Genomic DNA, 21,269 nt, shown 5'->3' with positions numbered 1-21,269 from the left:
TTGCCGACAATACGTGACATTTGATTTTTTTAAGGACATATCCAATATCATTCAGGGGTAAGAGGGGGTAGCCGGGTGCATTGCACTGATTTTACCAAAAACAAGTTTGGGCACATATTCTAAGAACATGGTTTTAGTGGACGTACCTACATATTATATTATAATAGTAAAATTGTATTGCGGTCGTTTTAACAAGTCATCAAGTTTTACGCGTTTGTTAAGCATAATTATTTAGGTCGATGCGAAAATTAATGCGTTTCATAAAATTTAATTTAATTAATTGTACAGAATATTTTTAAATTTACAATTTTTACATCGTCAAGTGCAATCTGATATATTTTGCGATGAATGAAATATAGTAACCAGCTGCAGGTAGGTAGATATATGATGGACAAAAAATTGTTTTCTATTTATCATACAGAAGTTTGGTAAATATACAAGTTAAGTATAGGTAGCCAGATAGGTAGTATTATTACAATTATAATAATAATGATATTATTGTAAGAGAAATTAAACAATTTGCTTTCAACAAAGATGGATAAATATATTTTTATGACTAAAACAGAAATAATTAACTGAATACCTACGTCCATGATTCATGAATATTTTACAAATGGAGTTTTTTTTATAATTATTAGGTTACCTATATCTAATATATTGTATTATGTTTCTTACCTTATAATTAAATATTCTGTTATTATATGAATTATTATATATCCAATAATTTAATCATACATACCCCTAGGCTGTAGTATTATTAATAGATTATTTTTAATTTTGTTATTAATTTAAAGATGCATTTCACAGGGTTAATAAGGAAGGACATCTTTCTCAAGACTACATGACAAAATTAATGACAACCTAATTTCATGCGCTTATTAAACAAAACAATTTATATAGATCGTTTATTAGATTAATAATAAAAAAAGTTTACTATATTTCGTTAATATTTGATTTTGCTGATCCAAAATATTATTCATTCAGTCATTATAATCTTATTTACGATAAAAATGTTTTGATATTATATTAATATTTGATTTCTACATTTCACTCATAAAATATAAGTTGGGTAGGTACCTATAACAAATAAAATTAATCTGGTCATGACCGGTTTTTTACTAAACACTTAAAATATAATAATAATAATATATCGACATTAATGAAGGAATGTCTTACCATTTTCTTAGCTTTAGATTACTGTTGTTTTTTAAAAACACTTGTTTATATTAGTAGGTATACTATGATGTATATGCATGCATAATAATATATCTACCATAATAATGTTAATTACTTGAGGAGATTGAATTTGTAGGATAACAGTTTTTCTAAAATATTTTGCATGAGGAATTTCTGTGTCTAAAAATTAAATATCGGTTCATTTCACCGAGTAACGTTGCTTGAACGATAATCGACATGTCACACGTAAACGCGCATAAAACAAAGTATCATATTATTATTATTATTATTATAAAAAATAATTTATCGTCGCGATACATTGTACGTGAAAACTAGGTAATACCGATAATAATAATAATAATAATAATCATTATATTGTAACCATATAATATTATTATATATTTTATGACACACGAACATCCCGCCGGGCGCTATAATAATAATAATATTAAATATTATATTATAGTATTGTGTTTTTCGTGGATCCTATATTATTATACAATATAAAATAACATATTATATTGTATAGTATCTTTCAGTTTGGACGATGCGCTGCCAAAAACGTTAATTTTTTTCCCTCTATTTTCCCAAGTCTTCAGGTTTTTTTTAAATATTTTATTCGTCTCGCGGGGATGGGTTTTTAGGATGTCCGGCGGGAGCGTCCTTCGGGTACGGTTTAGTCAATCTCAAACGCGCCCGCGACTGGCTATATCTCCCTCCCCATAAAAAAAAAAAAAACTGTGAATTTTACGATTATTATTTTTACGCCGCCGCCGTGTTTCTATGGCCGGCCCCGATGATGCGGCGCGAAACGTCATTATTATTACACGCGTGCGTTCGGTAGCAATCGGGTCCAGTCGTTCCTTCCGTGCGGCGTGCCGGCGGATCACGTGTGTGTGCTCACCGCCGAAAGTCCCGCAGAGGTAGCTTACTCATCGGTCGGAGTGAGTGGATTTCGTGGTGCGGTTCGTTTTTTTATTTTTTTTGGCGGTTAATATTTTCTCTCGTTCAAATCGCGTTTTATGATATTCGACCGCCGTCGGTTATCGTTTAATTCGGTTATCAAATATAATATATATTATAAAAAAAAAAAACACTACACACCAGTGCAATAATATTATACGCGTTCCGTTTGAGCTGCAGAGCTGCGTGGTCGGTCGAGTCTTAACGGACATCATCATTCGCGCCGTAAGTACAAAAAATATATTATAATTATTTTCGGCAATAATATTATATTTGAATGCTATTATATAATACTTACATTATTAATTCGTCGTTGACAACTAACTTTTTATTACCCGATCGGGTACGACGTTCGGTGGTCGCTTTGTCAGCAGTAATATTATCATATTTTATTGCTAAATGTGTACACAATAAATTAATACATGACAAATTCTGTGTTAATAAATCGATAAAATCAAAAATGTATCTCTGAACTTGATACTCAGAGGCGTGAGTATAATTGGCAGTGTTCGTGAATTATTATTATAAAAACGATTAGGTATGATTCGCATAATAAAAGCCGATAGGTATTATAATAATATAGACAGTTAACTGCAGGACGTGAAGTTTATTTTAATTATCGAGTGTCATAAATATTATTATTATGCCTACATAAAATATTGTTAAGAAAAATCAACCTTTTTTATGACTATTTTAATTCATAAATTTAATGTAATTAAAATTAAACATTTTTATTTAAACCGTGAAATATTCAGGATTCGTTACTCGTTATTCGTTAGTCTGAAATTTCTGTTATTTTTATATTAACTTACTAAGGCTAGTTCTTCAATTCAGTTCTATATTATATCTTACTTTATTTCAGATATTACCAATCCTGTTTTTATTTTTTTATCTATACCTATTTCAGCGATTTGTGAGCTCAATAATCTCATCATAATCATAATAGTTAATACTATTATGTGAAAAATAAATCTATTCTTTGCTTTTTGGATCAAAAAAGTTTTATTTTATTGAAATAGAAACATTGTAATATTAGTTTTGTTTCATTAATTATTATTGGTACCTAGACGATACATGGATTTAAGAATAGTTAGAAAATAAATAATTATTTATTAAGTACCTTTTTACTGCAATAATAGTATTAGTTCAGTTTATATTTTGTACATTGTAAGTGAATTGATAAAATACGTGTTATAATAAAGAATAATATTGAATATAATTATTAGTTACTATAATATTAAACTATTATATTTTATTATACAACAGCAATAAAATTAACGGTTTTTGTACATTATTGAGTGATAAAAATGTGAAAAGTAATGTACTTTCATTGTTTAAAATGTTAAACAAACTAATACAGATATTTGAATTCTTCGAAGTTTGAGTAAAATTGCATAAAAATTATAAAAAACTTAATAGGTAGGTATATTTAATATGATATTTTTTGAACCTAAAATACGGATAAACACACATAATATTAGATGTCTTAGCATATTAGTTACCTACATAAAATGTTAAAATAATTTAAGTTTATACATAAACTATTTTATAGTAAACTTATAATCTGTTACAGTAATTAGTAGTCTGTCTACAGCTCTAAGAATTTTCTAATTATTGTGATGGTAATTCATTAGAAGATTAAAAAAAATACTATACTTTTGTTTATATTTCTAGAATCTTTTCTAAATCACAAATTGCTACAAAATCAACGTAGAATTTCTTTTGAAATGTAGGGTTTAGCGAACCTTTAAATACAAAGTTTGATTGTTAACATTACAAACCAAGTTCAAAAGTCAAACAACATCTACTGTTAAATTGTTTGGTTTTCAACTCTCATTTTGCCATTTCAGTTTCATATTAAAATGTTTTTTGTTGTTAACTTAAACGATCTTTAAAAAAAATTCCGCTATTATGCTACAATTACCAAAAAATATGTTTCACAACACTTATATTATTTGCATTATACGCTAACAATAATAATTGTTTAGTAGGTATTTTAAAATAAATTAAATTTTAAATCATTTATATCAGCTCTAAAAATATGGTTTTTTTTCTGTCAGTAGAATAAAAAAAAAAAAAAATTTATAATTTCAGTTCCCTTGTGTCTTATAGTTTCTATCGTCTTTAAACTTAGTCAATTAATAATTTATTAAAGATTTAAAAGTAAATCGGTTGCGTTTATTCACATATTTCTGAACAGAATGTTGGCATATAATACATTATTTTAATTGTATAGTAATATTTTAATTGGATATCGTTCAATGTTTTACTAAATCTAAAAACACAGATTTCGTAGCTTTATTAAAAAAAAAATGTATGTATTTGCTGAATCCTGAATGTGACTATATCTTCTAACTATAAACAAATTATTGAAAACGTTTAGTCAAATCTTTTTGTCCATGCTACACATTTTAATAGTTTAGCTATATCGATAATTTTGGGTTAATTATAAATTCCCGTTAAAGTAATTAATCATTATTGAGACTTGAGATGAGTAATAATATTCAAAAACAAAAAATAATATTATGCTTGTTAAATAATTTAAAAAAACGTTTTTTTTTTCAAAATATTATACTTAACTCTGTGTTCTCCAGTTGATAGGTATATTACTGTTATACACGTGTGTATTTATATGTTGCTTTTCTAAGTTACATTGTTATAACCATTTAATAATTTGATGAAAAATTTTTGTTGCAAATTATAAAAAAAAGGCTCAAATACATAATATTGTATACAACATAAAACATCCATTTAAAGACATCAATAATTATACATTTTTTTGTTCAAAACCAATGTATACTAGTATTAGATAAATTGATAAACCCTTAAAAAATAACTTTTGGCAAGTCCATTATAATAAATAAATTAAAAAAATGGAGAAGATAAATTACTCACTCTTTAAAATCAAATAATAAAATAGCTATAATTTTTTTACCATGTTTTTTTTAACTAAATATTTTAGCATATGTAAATATAAATATAAAATATGATTTTTAGAATAACAGCAAAGTACATAGAAAATAAAAATAAATTTAACTTAGATTTCAAGTAATATTAGATGTTTAACGATAACCTATTATTACCTATTACCTATTATAAAATAACGGTCGTTGAGAAGAAGTTGATTGTTGGAATAAAATATCTGTGGCAAGAAACGAGTAGACAGGACACAATAAACTTTTGAAAATACTCCTATGTGAAATATATTTCACTAAATAAGTTGGTTTTTTTCTATACCCTAATGGTTAACGATTTTCAGCTTAATGAGTACCTACACAAATACTTTTGTAATATTAATTTATGATGTAGATTGTAGATATGTATTTTTATATTTATTTAATATTTATAATTGTTTATATTATATTACTTTATTTTGTTATAAAAAAATGTTTAGTTATTGAGACATTTGACGCTGATATTGTTAGTCTATTATGACAAACCACCATATTTATCAGATTATTATTCTATGAAAAATAATTCTTTATATTTCATTAGAACACTAAAAATATTATTAGGTGTAGCCTATAATATAGTTTATATTATTTCAAGATATTTACATATTATTTTGATTATACATGTCCTTGCTGGTGACTTTTTTTTTTCACGAGTCTTATCATAATACATTTCTTTCAGAACTAAAGAACTCAACAACACCCATTATGTATATTAATGATGGACTTAAAACAATTTGTCTATACAACATGAGATTTACTGTAAAATTGTTTATCTATTTATATATAATCTACCTATATTCAAATGAAAAATATCCACATTGATTAAATTTTATTTTTATTCGAATGCCTCGAATCACCAAACATATCTGCATTTTTTAATCGCGTTTTTTCTAAAAACGTTGATAATTATTATCGGCCAGTGAACACTGATTAATGCACGATGTTTTTGTATTTTAAGTTGTTACTGGCACGGATCTGAGGACAAAGAGTTGAACTTTTTATCGTCCGTCCTTCCCTGAAATAAAACTGATCGGAGTCGCGTAGAGTGACACTCGAATCGAATAAAAACTTTTGCATTATCTCTCCCTTCTCCTATATACTCCTCATTCGAGTAGTCTGTGTAGTCGCGTGTATACAATCCAATAATCGAATGAGCGCACACTCTCAAACATAAATATATATGTCAAATAATATACTGGTATATATACAACTTGGAATCTTTTTCCATAAGGGTTCTATGCGTACAGTGTACAGCAGCATGTATGTATAGCGTATTAAATATTTTTGGGCATTTTTATTGTCTTTTTTTTTCCAAATTTGTTTCGTATATACCGATAACTGGGTATACAAACGAGCGGGTAAAAGCCGAAGAGAAAGAAAACCAGCAATAACAATAACGGCGCGCAGTCCGATCCCTATTAGCCGCCGTATGAATATAGTTCCGGCCATAGCGGCAATACGTTTATAATACGTATTCTTCGAATCATTTCGGCACATTGGCCATGAACAACACTCTGAACTTCCTCCAGCTTTTGTGCAGTGCAACCCCATGTCTGCAGCCAGTTTGACCGGAGGGCGTACGAGTATTGCAGCGTGCAGAGGTCGTGTCGATAGTACTGTTGTTTTATTTTGTGTCGTTAATAAAAGTCACGGGTTCTTGCATGTATGTGCTGCACAGATATAAGTGTGCGGTTGACTTTTACCGTTTTAATGTAGGAGTTGATGAGTATTGGATTGGGGGGAGGGGGGGGGAGTGGGTAGTAGGAAAGATGCGAAAACAGACAAATGTAAGTTTCTGGTCTTATTTTATGGCTTTGAAAATCCGACGGTTTGCTAGGACAGAATTGATTGAAAATAAAACAAACAATCAAAAACAAATAACAGTTGAGAAAATATAGCGAGCAATTATTTTCAAACCCTTGATTTAAAAAAAATTATTTTTGTTTACTGCACTAAAATAAAATGCATATTTAGTTTCTAATGTCGTACAAATATTTTGCAACGATCAAAATGTATAAATTCGTCAATTGATGGTTTACGTTTTTTTATGATTTATTAAATACAACAAATTTAGAAGGCCCTTCTAGTAATCAATCAATTATTTATGAAATTAACTAGACGATATAGGTTATTCATACAGATATAGAGTTTTTACAAATGTATATAATTAAACTTTAATTTGTTTTGATTTTTGAATTGCTTTGTTTTTCTAAGTTAAAATAAAAACAAAAAACAACGTTTGACTTTCACTTGTTTGTATAAATTTTATTTAAACAAAAATAACCTACCTGATGATGGACCAGGATTAGTGAAGAAATCGCATATTGAGTAACCGGTTGCTACTTGCTTGGACTTTATCAAGACTTCTCACTTTGTTATTCATTGTACTCTAGTTTTGTCACCATCACAATACCGGATATTATGTGAAAGTCAAAGACTGTTTTCACTTGAATATTAGTTTCCAAGCCATATGTTTTGGATATGTTAATTGTTAATAATGAGATATTGTTTCCATTATTGTATATGGGTATTATATTTTATGTAGGTTGGAAAGAAGAATTTTCCAAATCCATGTTTAGCTTTTTTTGAAAATTGCAATATTATCTATTAGTACTTATTACCAGGAATAACTGAAAATTCTATACAAGGTTTTATGCAAACTCTACCAGAATCTAAGAATTGTTAGTAAACATTTCTTTCAACTTAATAATAAATATATAATTATGAATTTCGTTGAAGATCACTGAAGATCACCGAAGCGAGAAAAGTGATCAACACTCAGACTCTGTTTACACTGTTGTCTGGCATTTTTTTTATAAGCATAAGACGTAATATTGAAAAATATAGATTTTCAGTTATTAGGTATTAAAAACAAATAATAAATATTATATTTTATTCGCTTATTTATAGTATAATGTGAATAAATAAATAAATACATATATAATGCTAATAATATCTCCATCATTTGAAATTATGGTAGTAAATATTTTAAATATGTAATTTATTGTATTGATAGTTGATCTTTGAATTTTCAATCAACAGTAAAATATAGTCCTAAACTTATGTTGATTGCAATATTGTTTATTTAAAGGCACTTGATTTTTAGAAATTATAGTTATTCTAATGGTATATAAACTAAAAGTGCCACTAGGTAACTATATGTATATTTTATAATTGAAACTAGGTACATAGATAATGTTTTATAACTAAACGTTGGTAGTACACATAACTAAATTTTAAAATTGAATATAATAATTTAGTTTTAAATTCTGAGCTGAGTGACATTTTACATGTGGGATGGTTTTTCAACGATGTGTGTTTTTTTCAGTGCTTGACGTTACTTTTGCCTCAGGAGTGGTAAAAATGCTTCAATTATTATCAACGTTGAGGTGCTTTCTGGTGGAAAATTAGATCTAGTTGATACTTTGAAAAAAAAATGTATAGTACTAATATCATCGGAAAAAAAATTAAATTATGGGAGACCGGAAATTTTACGCAAAATTACTTTATGAAAAATAAATTGTATATATTTTTTTTAATTTAAAAATGTATAACTGAAGTCACTGCAAATGTACACCAATTGTTCATATTATAAACTCCTAGGCATGGTACAATTTTTAAAATATCTTGACTCTTTTTGTGATATTATTAATATTTATAGACTTCAGATTCTCGACTTTTTTAATGAATATAATACGGTTGTTGTTTATGAGTAAAAGACCGTCTCAGGTTTCTACTCAGAATCATTTTTCATATGAGTACAATGATGTATCATTGAATTCCAATTTAACATAATATCCATTTACCATTACATTGATCTTCTCAATGACGATATGCATTCGACATCTACAACTATAAAGCTGAGCGATTTCCTTAGTTTTTTTATTTTTCAATATTGATGAACTTTTCTTATTTGAAACTGTTAAATTAAATATTTTAGAAATCCTGGAAAGAAAATACTTGTAAAGTGCTATTTATTTGTATATATTTTTTTTTTTTTTTATTAGAACTTCCTGCAGTATATAACTGCTATTTATTTGTATAAAAACGTATAAACATTTTTAAACTATTAAAAACACTATTTGATCATATTTTTTTCAAATATTTAAATTTCATTATTTGTTGATATTTTTATTGAATTTTATTCTCTTATCGGCAAGTCATCAATTTCGTATGAAATAAACAAACAGATTTAAAATTCATGAATTTCGATTCACGTGTATTTTTATAATATAAGTACATAATATATACATATTACAATAATACAATTATATAATCGTGCGTAGGTTCTATGTTGATGTATTCAATAGATATAAATAAAGTTGATTTGTTGTTGTGCTTCCATTACAAGGCCCTGTTTAACTCGTGCATAATATATGACAAGATTTTTTTTTACCATAATATTTTGATATTTAAATTGTTTAAAGCTGTACAATCATTGCATATCGTTGTTACGTTATTCATCTGCACGGTAACAGCGGACAGTTCGGTAATAGAATATTAAAATATACTCAATTACTTCTTAATTATTGCAGATTGATAAAGTTGACTCCCAGCATACGAGTATATAAGGTCACCAAACTAGTGCAGAAAGTATTTGAATTATTATCGCACAAAATAATATTATTATTCATTGAAGTTTCCAGTCTATATCTTACACTCTTCACTGGAAATGCTGCAGCACCTGAAGTATTGAACTTATTCGAGATACTTCGAAAATGAGTAATATCACTGCTCGTTGTTTTAATCAAAATATAATAATATGATATATTATAGTATATATTTTTCTCTCGGCCCGAATGTTTCTTTTTCACAGTCACAAATTGAGGAATTGCTCTTTTATGTTATATATATTATATGACTGCGTTTAATCGACGGGTCATTAATCTCCGAAACGTCCAGTTTGTGGATGGCAGATTTCACAAGCACCAACAATTAATTATCTTTAGAAGTTTACTCTTCTTATACGGCAGCACCTACACAACAGTAGTAAACACAGCAGTAGCCGCAGTACACACGCAATATTATAATAGTCGTGTACACGTCAATGACTGAATAGTGAATTGACGCTGCCACTATTTGTATAGATTCTCTTTAGAGACAGAGTAACATATTTTTTAATTACAAAACGCAGTTCGAACCATATTTATCCATAACATGCTGTACACGATAGGTAACCCGCATGGTTAAAGATAAACGTTCGCCGATGTTCATAATTTATTGCAGGTACAGGCACCTACTGTTACATAATATTATAATTTTGGAATAAAATTGGTAAAATACGATTTTTAACTTGTTTATAACCTGTTAGGTTGTATAATGACTGCCTAATGAATAACTAAGATAATTTTCTGTTTACATAATTTCAGTTTTAGTGGTTTTCGATCATTTTAAATATTAATTTCGATCAGTTGCTAAGAGGGTGCTATGGTGATGACTGGTGAATAATATAAACAATATCTGAATACGAGATTGTTATCCTTATTGGTTTTAAAATACCAAAGCAATTTCTGAATACGAGATGGATATTCTTATTGGTTTTATAATCCCAACGGTTCAAAATGCTATGAACTTATTTTATAGGCACACCAGTGTGGCAACATGTAACGATTATATACATCACGTCTTTAAATGTTAAAGTTTACAAAATATGATTCTGAATGGTAGTTATACAAGCACATAGTCATCATAATATGTTGTCTGTTTCATCTTGAATTGAAAATTCAATGAATGCATCAAAAAAAAAAAAAAATTATTAAGAAAGTATTTATCGATAAGTTTAATAGCTTATTTTTACTTAACCGTGATTGTATTTTTAATTTATTTTATTTTTTATCACTAATCATTTTGTATGCAATGGTTGAGTCATAAGCATAATATAAAATATGATACTTGATACAACTATTGCAGCCGTAAAATAGTTTTTAAATAGTCGAAAATTATATTATACAATATTACAATGTAATAATAAGCTTTGAAAATATATTTTAAATTAATATAATTTTCGTTTTTTTAGTCAAATAAATTATGTTAAAGCTAAACTTAGACAATCGCCCAATATATTTAAATACTGTGGTTTTATAATTCATCATATTACGTTTAAGTATAAATATATTAAATTTGTATTAGAATAAAAAATCTAAATTATTCATAATAATATGGTGTATTATCTGAAAGAGTTATTATAGGTATAAATAAAAAGTACATTACAATCGTAGAGTTTTGTATTTTTAATAAAAAAGTTAAAACCAATATTTCTAAACTCCATTATATATTGTTGGTTTAGTCTTTCGGGATTTTTCTCAAATATTATCATCCACAATAATATGCATCATGCATTAAACATTTAAAAAATACTGATATTGCTTAGACGTCTGGAGTGAATAGCAAGAAATGATGTCGCCAAATGGTATCGAAGACATAGATAGAAAAATATGAATAAGGTATATATATATGTGCGTATGTATAATATGATATCGTAAAAAAATAAAAGGCGAGAAATAATAACACAACAGTATTTAGAATTATTTTTATAAACCCGTATACATAGGTTTTATTACGTGTAACTTTTATTTTTTCATACGACATAATAATAATTGCCATAAAGTTCGACCGGAACGTTTCGGAAGCATAATATAATAATATCCTCTCCGCTAGCGTACACGAAAGAGACACGATTTCCGTTTTAAGCGATTGCCACACCGGTTTTCAAAGTTGTAAGAAGAAATAATAAAATCGTATAAAAAATAACTATTTTGTTTATTAGTTCCGATTCACTCTTCGTTTCCGGAACATTACCATCATTAACTCGGCGTCGTGATATTCGTATTTCAAATGACAAATGCATTTTGTTAGCCTAAAATATTATATTCCCAATAATCATACTATTTATCGATAGCACGATTTTAATTGAGGTTAAGGTTAACCGATTAATCGCAGTCATTACGTAGGTGTATGGGTCTATGCGCACAATGGATCTGATCACTAGGATTTTCCTACGTATATACATATTTGGGATATTGACGTCTTGTTAGTTATTTAGGTGGACATATTATGATCGTTAACATTTTATCGACAATTATATCGATTTGTTGTATGCGTGTGAACAAATTTTATAAATTTTTCTATTTTATAATAACACGAGTTGAGTTATTATTGTTAATTGTATTTTACCTAATCGAAGTAAAAACACATTTTTATTATTTCATAAATATTTTAATCTAGTTATGTATTTAATGAGTTAAAAGGAATGAAGTCAAAAATGTACTCCTTAAAATAATATATTTTGCATGGCTTAAGGTAAATAGTTACCAGCATAGAATGTTTATGTTAATAAAACATAATTAGATTCATTATATTATTTATTAGGTAATAATAATTATAAGTAATAACAAAACAAATGCGTATATTAACATTACAAAGAATATATTATAAGAACCACATTTTGTTTATATTCCTGTCAATAAAATGTATTACGACTAACATATTTTTGAAACAATTAAAAGTTATACCGATAATATAAAAAACAATATCGGAAACAAAAACGTACACAATTAATTTTTTTATATTGGTTATTTGAATTGTTTTTATCTAATTTATAGATAAATTATGGATTTAAAAACCTTGACATTTTTTGTTATACATTAGTAAATGTACATTACTATATTTTACTAACTATTGAATTGGTTATTATAATATATTGTATACTATACATTACACATAGTTAATATTTATTAATTATTATTTATTACAACGATACAATAATAAATATAGCGTATTTATATGATAAGAGCTTGAGTCCGTTGAGCGGCAATAGATTTACAAAGATGATATTCATACATTCTTCTACCATTAAAAAAAAAAGTTTTGCTCTTCGAAAATAATTAATAAAGAAGACATTTTACTCTTGTCAAGGTAAATAGACAAGGAGGAATACGATAGGAAAGCCCCCCGCGGGTCAGTGTGACCTATATAATAACATATTCTACCCCTCAAAAATAAAAAATACCTTAGTTGCGCCCATGATGTACGTGCGTAGTTAGAAGTGATTGGACATATATGGTAAAAACGGAAACTTAAAACAAAAAAACAAATCATAATCTGTATAATACAAAAGGCGTTAATCCACTTATAAAAATAACAAAGCACGTGGTGAAACAGAAAACGCGTTGAAACGTTTTTCAAGAGTTGAACGGTCTTACCAATTTAGAATTCCATCGACCAGCAATAAACAAGTTGGAACTTACGCTCTGCACAGAGTTACCGAATACTGTAAAAAACATAATATTAATCAAAAATAATACGCCATGCATTCTACAGTGGCGTATAAAAATGTTTAATTTCGGAGGTGGGTTGAACCCCTAAAACCACTCTTTATATATACGCCACTGGCAGTATAATAGTTCTACCAGCGAAAGACAGTGTTAAGTCTTACCTGTGCAAAACGTTTGTTCGGGCAGGCAATGTCAGTATAGAAACGAATGCAGTAAAATATATACCTACAAGTAAACAATTCAGAAAAAAGGTTTTTTTTAAAAACATTTTTAATTACACATCGCACCGAAATTGTGATCAACGTCATAATATACGTATTATATTATCTGCAGCAGTGTGCAAACAATTAAATACAACTATTGACGGGACCAGAATAACGTTTGTCTGTCGATCTGCAGGCTTAGAGTAAACCCCGAGATGACGATACCGATCCAAATTCCCTAGACTTCAAATGTTTAACCACTCCGGTACAGCCAAATGATTGAACGCTATTGAACCGATTGTACCTGTGGCCGCTGTCGATTAGGGATTTAGGACGTTGTAGATGATTAAAAAAAACCTATTATCGAGTAAACTTTAATTATTTCAGACACATATCTAAAACGTTTTCGACAATTTAGCAGTTTGTGTGCGGATCGCCCTCCCGCAGTCCTTAAATGTTGATCATTCAACAATTTTATTCTAGAACGATCGTTTTTAGACTGTACCCGCCAATCGGTATTTTTTTTTCATTCATTATTCCGAATACTAACACAGTAGGTACTTACCTAATACTATATTACATTAATGTCATTAATATTATTACAAGTTTTACGTGTAACGAAGCGACAAGAATAAAACGACCGGAAGCAAAATAATTACATTTTAATTATTTTAAGAACAATGGTATATCTATACAAATTGCAAACAGGTGAAAAAGAAATAAACACAGTAATATACAGGGTGATTTTTTAAGCATGCTCGTCCTATTCCTATAGCTGAATTACATATATTTAAATTCTGATTTTTTGAATTTATAAATACACCTTAAGACCATTTTTTAACTAACCATATTTTCAAATCCTTGAGATTTTTTGTACCTCTAGGATGATTCTGTGACTTCCGTTTTTCAAATAGAACATCCCCCCCCCCTCTTTTTCATTTTTAATTATTAAGCAGAAATTTTTTTGATAATTTTGATGTTTCTAAATCAAAATTCAAGAGAGTAGTATTTGAGTTATATAACTTTGTGTACTAAGGATAATTATGTCTATGGTAATGGGTTAAGTAGATAGGGGGCTGAGACGATTTGAAAAATGTAGTAATCACTATTGATTTATCAATATAAATAATAGAAAAAATGATCGAAGTATAATAAATACTACATCTAATAATATAACATACCTATTTATAGTATTTATTTTTATAAAACCATTTTTAAGGATTATTATCCTCATTAGAATTTTAATAAATCAGTAACTACTTACTCATTGGAATTTTGATACATTTATAGACATTTTCAAGAAAACCAACCGCTAAATAATTTTTAGTAAAAATAAGAGTTTTCATTTGAAAAATAGAAGTTAGTATCGCCACAGAATACTCTTTAGCACCCTTTACACCCCTAACCTAATCTAAATTAAACAAAAAAATCAAAATTTGAAAACATGGTCTTAGGTCTTAAAAATTTTAAAAATCAGAATTTGAATAAATGTAAGTACCATTGAATATTTAAATTAAAAAATGGGGGTGAACATGTTTAAAAAATCACCCTGCATACGCACTGTTAATAATATTATCATTTTAATGACCATAAAATATATACATTAATTAAATCGCTGATTTCTAAAGGGTTTATTAATTATTGCATTTAACATGTTTAATCGATTAAGTCCCACCAATGGAGTCAATTTTGCGTATACGTTGTGCATTAGATAAAAAATATATTTCCGGACCTTTGGAATTTCAGTTGTTTCGGATTACGATTGCAGATATTGTTTCAAAGTACCGGTGAAAATTAATTTAAACCATTGTTGTGAAAATACCATTTATATCGAGTAAGAATACTAAGAATTTGGCGAACTATTCCAATAGCCATTTGACGATTTACCCAGTGTAAAGTGTTAATGTTTTTGTTAAGTGAATTCCGTTTCGAGTTCTTAGTAAACAATAAACATACAAACATCGGGCGAATGGTTTTGAAGTATTCAGCAACGGGAATCTGAATTATACTATTACAAATAGATAGGTGGGTATTTTTTTTAAATAGTCAAGTCGTTAATAAATATATTTTATAGTACCGTCAATGCACATAGGTAAGCACAATTGGTTAAGTTTGTAGAATAATATTGCAAGTTAAATTACAACGTTTGTAACCAAAAGAATTGTCACTTCGTAGAATAAGAGAACAAAATACTTTCAATTTAAACTATAATTTTGTGTAGTTATAACTTTGACAGTATATCTATATAAAATATAACAGTAATATTATATTCAAATATTGATATTGATTATAATTATTTCTGTATAAATTCGTCCTTAATTTCATCAGACATTAATTCATACATATTTACAGTCATGGAATTAACAACCACAGAGTATTGATACCTAATTTTTAATCGAATTTCCAATTAAACTCCTGCGTTTGACAATGTCATTATTTATTTTGTACGACTTTTTTTTAATAAATTAAAAGCAATTTTTTAAAATACAATGTTGAATTTTTTTTTGTTTATTGGATGGCAATTAGTTTTAATAACAAAAGATGTATCAAATATAATAATATGCCGATAAGTAAACGATAAAAATATAAACTTTCACTTAAATAGTTATACAATTACAATGATCGAAATAGATTTGAAATATAATTCTTAAGAGTTTTTTGGAGAATACTCATAAGTGTCTCAGTTAAGAAAGTTGCTTTTCCGTGAATATTACTGTCAACCAATCAATAAATAAAAAAATATTTAGACTGAATTTAATGAATTGGGGTTTCTCTGCATTACTTTTTTATTATTTATTAACACTTAAAACTCAGAGTGAGTCATACTATACTTCTCTAATTCAATTTTTTTTAGCAATTTCCTTGTAAAAATCTCTTTTTCAAATAATTTTATTGTAATAATAATATTTACAGATTGTGTATTCTCCATATAGTAAAAGTTAAAGATATTAATTTAAGAAGAAATGTATACTTAAATATTTACATGGAAATATTCTTCGAAGAATTTCTCTGCCTATTTATATACTGGTATATTGTATCTTGTAATAAAAATGTTTATGGTTTGTTTACTATATTATTTTCATGGTATTATCATTAAATTAAAAAATAATTTAAAGATAAATGAACATTTTTATAGTTTATGTACAATTTGTATTGTGTTAAATTTGAATGTACTGTTATAAGAACAAATGCTATTAATGTTATTTTAGAAGTGTTAACGGTTTTTTTCGTGTACTCTGTTAACCGAACCATTTTGTTAATTTCAAATCAATATATTTTAAATGCGAGTAAAAAATAATTTAATTTCATCAACATTTATTTATTTAATTTGCTTTTATTAAAATGTCTACTATATGAAGATGTTCTTTACAATGCATACGTTATTCTTTATTTATGCCTTATTACCATTAAAGTGTACATTTTGATAGATTTCATACCAAGGTTATTTATAATATAAATTCTCAGCTAGTGTTACTGCATTTGACAAGTAGTTCTAAAAAAAAAAATTGTGTAACGAATAAATTGTCCGCTTGTATTACATAACTAAAACATTTATTTTAAACGATTTGTTAATATTTGAAAATAATATAAATAATAGGAGAACCTCATTATGATAATTATTAATAATATATACAAACAACATAATCTAAAACGTGAATTTTTTTAAAAAGTTATCTTAGTTTTTCATTCTACATTTTTAATTAAAAACATTAATCATTTTAATGGTTTGATAAACGTATGAGTGTGAGAATTTTTACGTTCCTAATATATTATTTGTTACATTTTACTCACATAATGTTATTAAATTGAATTTAACCATTATACAATATATATACATATATATTTATTACAATATTATTTTAAGATCTTAATTCGTAAAAATGGAGTTTTACTATTTTAACACAGTGAACGTTAGATAATATCCTAAAAAAAAATATTTGAATACGTAAAGTTATCTTTTTCGTGAATTTAGTCAAATTAATGCGCATAAGAACCAATAATGAAGAATTATACGACCGTCAATTTTTTCGGCGGCGGATCGTATAGGCAATTCATTTACGCCGGAGAATTAAAATATTTTAATTTTATAGGTTTTAGGATCTACTTACCTACATAATATTTATTTTTTTCTATTTTTTTTTATTGAGCTTGAGCCCGGCAACTAAGGACATTTGCTATTTTTGTTTTGTTTGTAGGTTATTTTGTTGGTAGGGGGGGGAACACGTGTGTGTTTGTTTTGGCAGAATTTTTGATTTGGGCACCCGTAGGTATCTGCTATGCCCGGGTGAGGGATGGTGGCACTTGTTCTCCGGACACCGTGACTTGCCCGAAGAAAAATGTCGCCCATGGCCGAGGTATCGAACCGGCGTCGGTGTGGGTTGCAACCGACGCCTTAGTCCGCTCGGCCACTCCGCGCATTTCGATACATTTCTTGTATAGGAATTAAAAACTTTAAAAAAATTTATTGTAATTACATGTGATACAAAGGCACACATTTGTTTACTGCTAGGCGCTAGGTATGTACATTAATCCTTTCGGACGAATTTTTACGCATTACCGTTAGTTAGTATAATTTGTTAATTATATTAAACAAACATGTTTTGACGCTTGTCATTCTTATATAACTATGTTGCTGATTATAAGTGATAACCAAGGCTCGGATTTTAATGTTCTATGAAAATATCAAAAAATCACTAAAATTTAAAATAAATGTTCTAAAAATTGCCTTCAAATTATTTTATTTTTGATAATATTGTAATCAAATTATAATTTATTTTAAAAATTTTGTAAAAAAAAAAATTAGATGATCAGTATTGAACTAATACAATAAATTGTGAATTGATGCCAGTGGTCGTGTGGTGATTTGGTCATTTAGATAAATCTGAAACTTGTGTTATTTTAAAATCAGATCACGATTAGTTTAAGTGGGTTCCAAAATGAAAAATACTAATTTTTTTTCTTTTTGCCCTACACCTAGAAAGTTCGAAAAATTTCAAAAAATTACCTCAAAGATTCATTAAAATACGTTAGGATAGTAAGCTCTTGAAACACATTTGCAGCCTGGCAAACACCGTGTCAGGCAATCCAAAAAAAAAATTAGAAATTATAAAAAGCCCATGTGATAATTAATCTCATTAGAAATTTATTTTAAAGTTCCTATGATGCTATAATACGCAGCCAACTGACTTATTATAATATAATCTATTCATAAATTGAATTCTATAACCAAGCTAAATGATAATATGCTAATTTTTAATAATTTGATTATTCAACTAATTCATTCTAGGCCAACTGATTAGATTCATGACAATTTTACGTTTTAACTAGGTAATAAATATAATCCTAAATAAATGTATATAATCCTAATTATTAATGGTTATTAAACAATTACATGCCTCTGGTTAGGTTAGGGTTAGGTTGGGTTAATTTATTTTAGCTAATTGTATTAAGTATACCTATTAAAAATCCAGTTACTACATTTCTAAAACATATATTTTCTAATATAAAAATATATTTATTTCAAATGTAAAGCATATTAAATAAATAAATATGAACTGAAAATATTTTTACTTTCTTAATTTTTAATCAAGTAAGTATGGTAATTGAAATGAAAACAGTCTGAAGTTTGAAAACTTCAAGAATTTGTGTTAAATAGGAAGATAATAAAAATTTAACTCAGTTATGATGAGTAGGTGGATAATTTAGCTAGCTTTAATATAAAATATTAATGAGAGAGATTTGATATCACACCCAAGCAGTATTGTAACCACTTGAATCCATAAAAACGTCGGCGTGAACAGTCCCAAAATTGCTATTTTTTAACTTTTCTCCTAAACTATGATAGCTAGAAAGTTGGTTGATAACTTATTAAAAAAGAATTATTAAGTAGAAACTAAATTAGGAATTAAATTTTTTTTTTTTAAATAATTTAATTTTTCACATATAAAAAAAAGAGTTTTTTTTTGCTAGATTTTCATTTAGCGAGGTAGATTTCCGAAACTGGAGAACGGATTTTGTTGTTTGGGGTCTTGTTAGATTCAAATTGGCTAGGAGAAGTGCAGTGAAGATTTTCAGAACTTTATCTCCAATCGTTAATTCATTACAAAGCTGTAGAGCTGAAAATCATCAAAAAACTCCCAATAAAATTTGTTTTAATTTTTTTTAATGTTCTGTAGTGAATGAAGTGAATGTATTATAAAGATTAAGTTCTGAAAATCTTCACTGCACTTCTCCTAACCAATGCGAATCTAACAAGTCCCCAAACAACGAAATCTGCTCTCCGGTTTCGGAGATCTATCTCACTAAAATAAAATTAAAATGATTTTATTGTGGGGCTGTTCACACCGACATTTTTCCGGATTCAAATTGTTATACCACTTGGCTGTGATATCAGTTAATACATTTCTAAAAATTAAAAATCAAGAAAGTTTACATGCCGATCCCTGAATTGGCAAGCGTTTTTTATAAGTTTTACAATTATTAATTTTTTATTTTCATGCAAAATATTTTTAAACGAGTGTTCGTTAAAACCCCGTATAACTGATAACCAATACCATTTGAGAGAGTTCATGAAAATACACAAAACAGATATTTATGGGTACTTAAAAGAGTTCTTTTGTCGTTATTATTATTTTTTTCTTATTACTTATAGTAGAACGTTTGTCTTCGATTTAAATTGGCAATAAAATATATATTGAATACTAATGGACTTAATAGTTTATGTATTAATCCTCATGTAGACCTTAATGCATTTTCGCAAGTGTCAAATATCAATCAACAATCAGCAGTTAAACTGAAAATAACAACGTGGGTTCATCTGTTACACATATTTTCAACAATATTTTATTCATAAAAAATATATAAAAGAATAATTTGAAGTTTAACAACAAAATAATGCGTATTCACGGAAGTAAATATCAACTTAGTTATTGTAGATATTTTTAGACTGTCAACAAATAGGTAAATTGAGAAAGGATAAAGTTGTTTAAAATATCAAATATTAAATCACACCTCACTACCTCAATCTAAAGCCCTTCTTGTAGTCAGGTTATATATTATACGTAAATCATAAACGTTTAAAATTCAAGAGTATACTTTAATAGATCACATTGAAGTCTGTGAAACACACTTACAAATCACAAGTACCTCTACGGTTTAAAATCATGGTTTAAATAACTAGAGTGTTAATATTATTTATCATAATATTTTATAGGTAATCAATTAGTAGTAAAAAATACTAAAAATGAATACGACTTTTGATAATTAGTTCAAAACTGATGCATTGATTGTATTTAAATATATTGTTATTCTTAATTATATTTTAAATTCCTAACTACTTAATTTATATATTTTTGTTTACAAAATGTCTGATATACTTATTAGGTATTCACATTTTAACAATTATTTATTTAACCATATATTTTAAGCATTTCATTACTTTTAAAATAAACGATGGGATATATTACTTATACTTATTACGTACATGACGCACATTTGATACATTTAAAATATAATACATTACATAATATTACACATATTATGTATTGTTAGTTTGCAAATACCAGTTAAATAGTTTTACTTTAATTTAATATCTATATTTATAGACTGGCATATCGAAATATCAAATTTATATAATATATGTATGTTAAAAAAAATGTTAGTACAATTTATTTGATGTAAACATTAGATATTATAAAACC

General features: G+C 27.2%; 1 protein-coding gene across 1 annotated transcript in view; it reads left to right on the top strand.

The window, feature by feature from the left end:
• The first annotated feature begins 2,004 nt into the window (after positions 1 to 2,004).
• The window catches only part of LOC132942584 (cardioacceleratory peptide receptor), a 237,445-nt gene continuing 218,180 nt past the window's right edge, over positions 2,005 to 21,269 (top strand). Inside the window, exon 1 of the mRNA XM_061011133.1 lies at positions 2,005 to 2,364. The gene's annotated coding sequence lies outside the window, so the exon portion shown is untranslated. The remainder of the gene's footprint in view (positions 2,365 to 21,269) is intronic.

The sequence above is a fragment of the Metopolophium dirhodum genome, chromosome 4 (genome assembly GCF_019925205.1).
Source record: "Metopolophium dirhodum isolate CAU chromosome 4, ASM1992520v1, whole genome shotgun sequence".
NCBI lineage: Eukaryota > Metazoa > Arthropoda > Insecta > Hemiptera > Aphididae > Metopolophium > Metopolophium dirhodum.
This window is presented reverse-complemented; position numbering and strand designations above follow the sequence as displayed.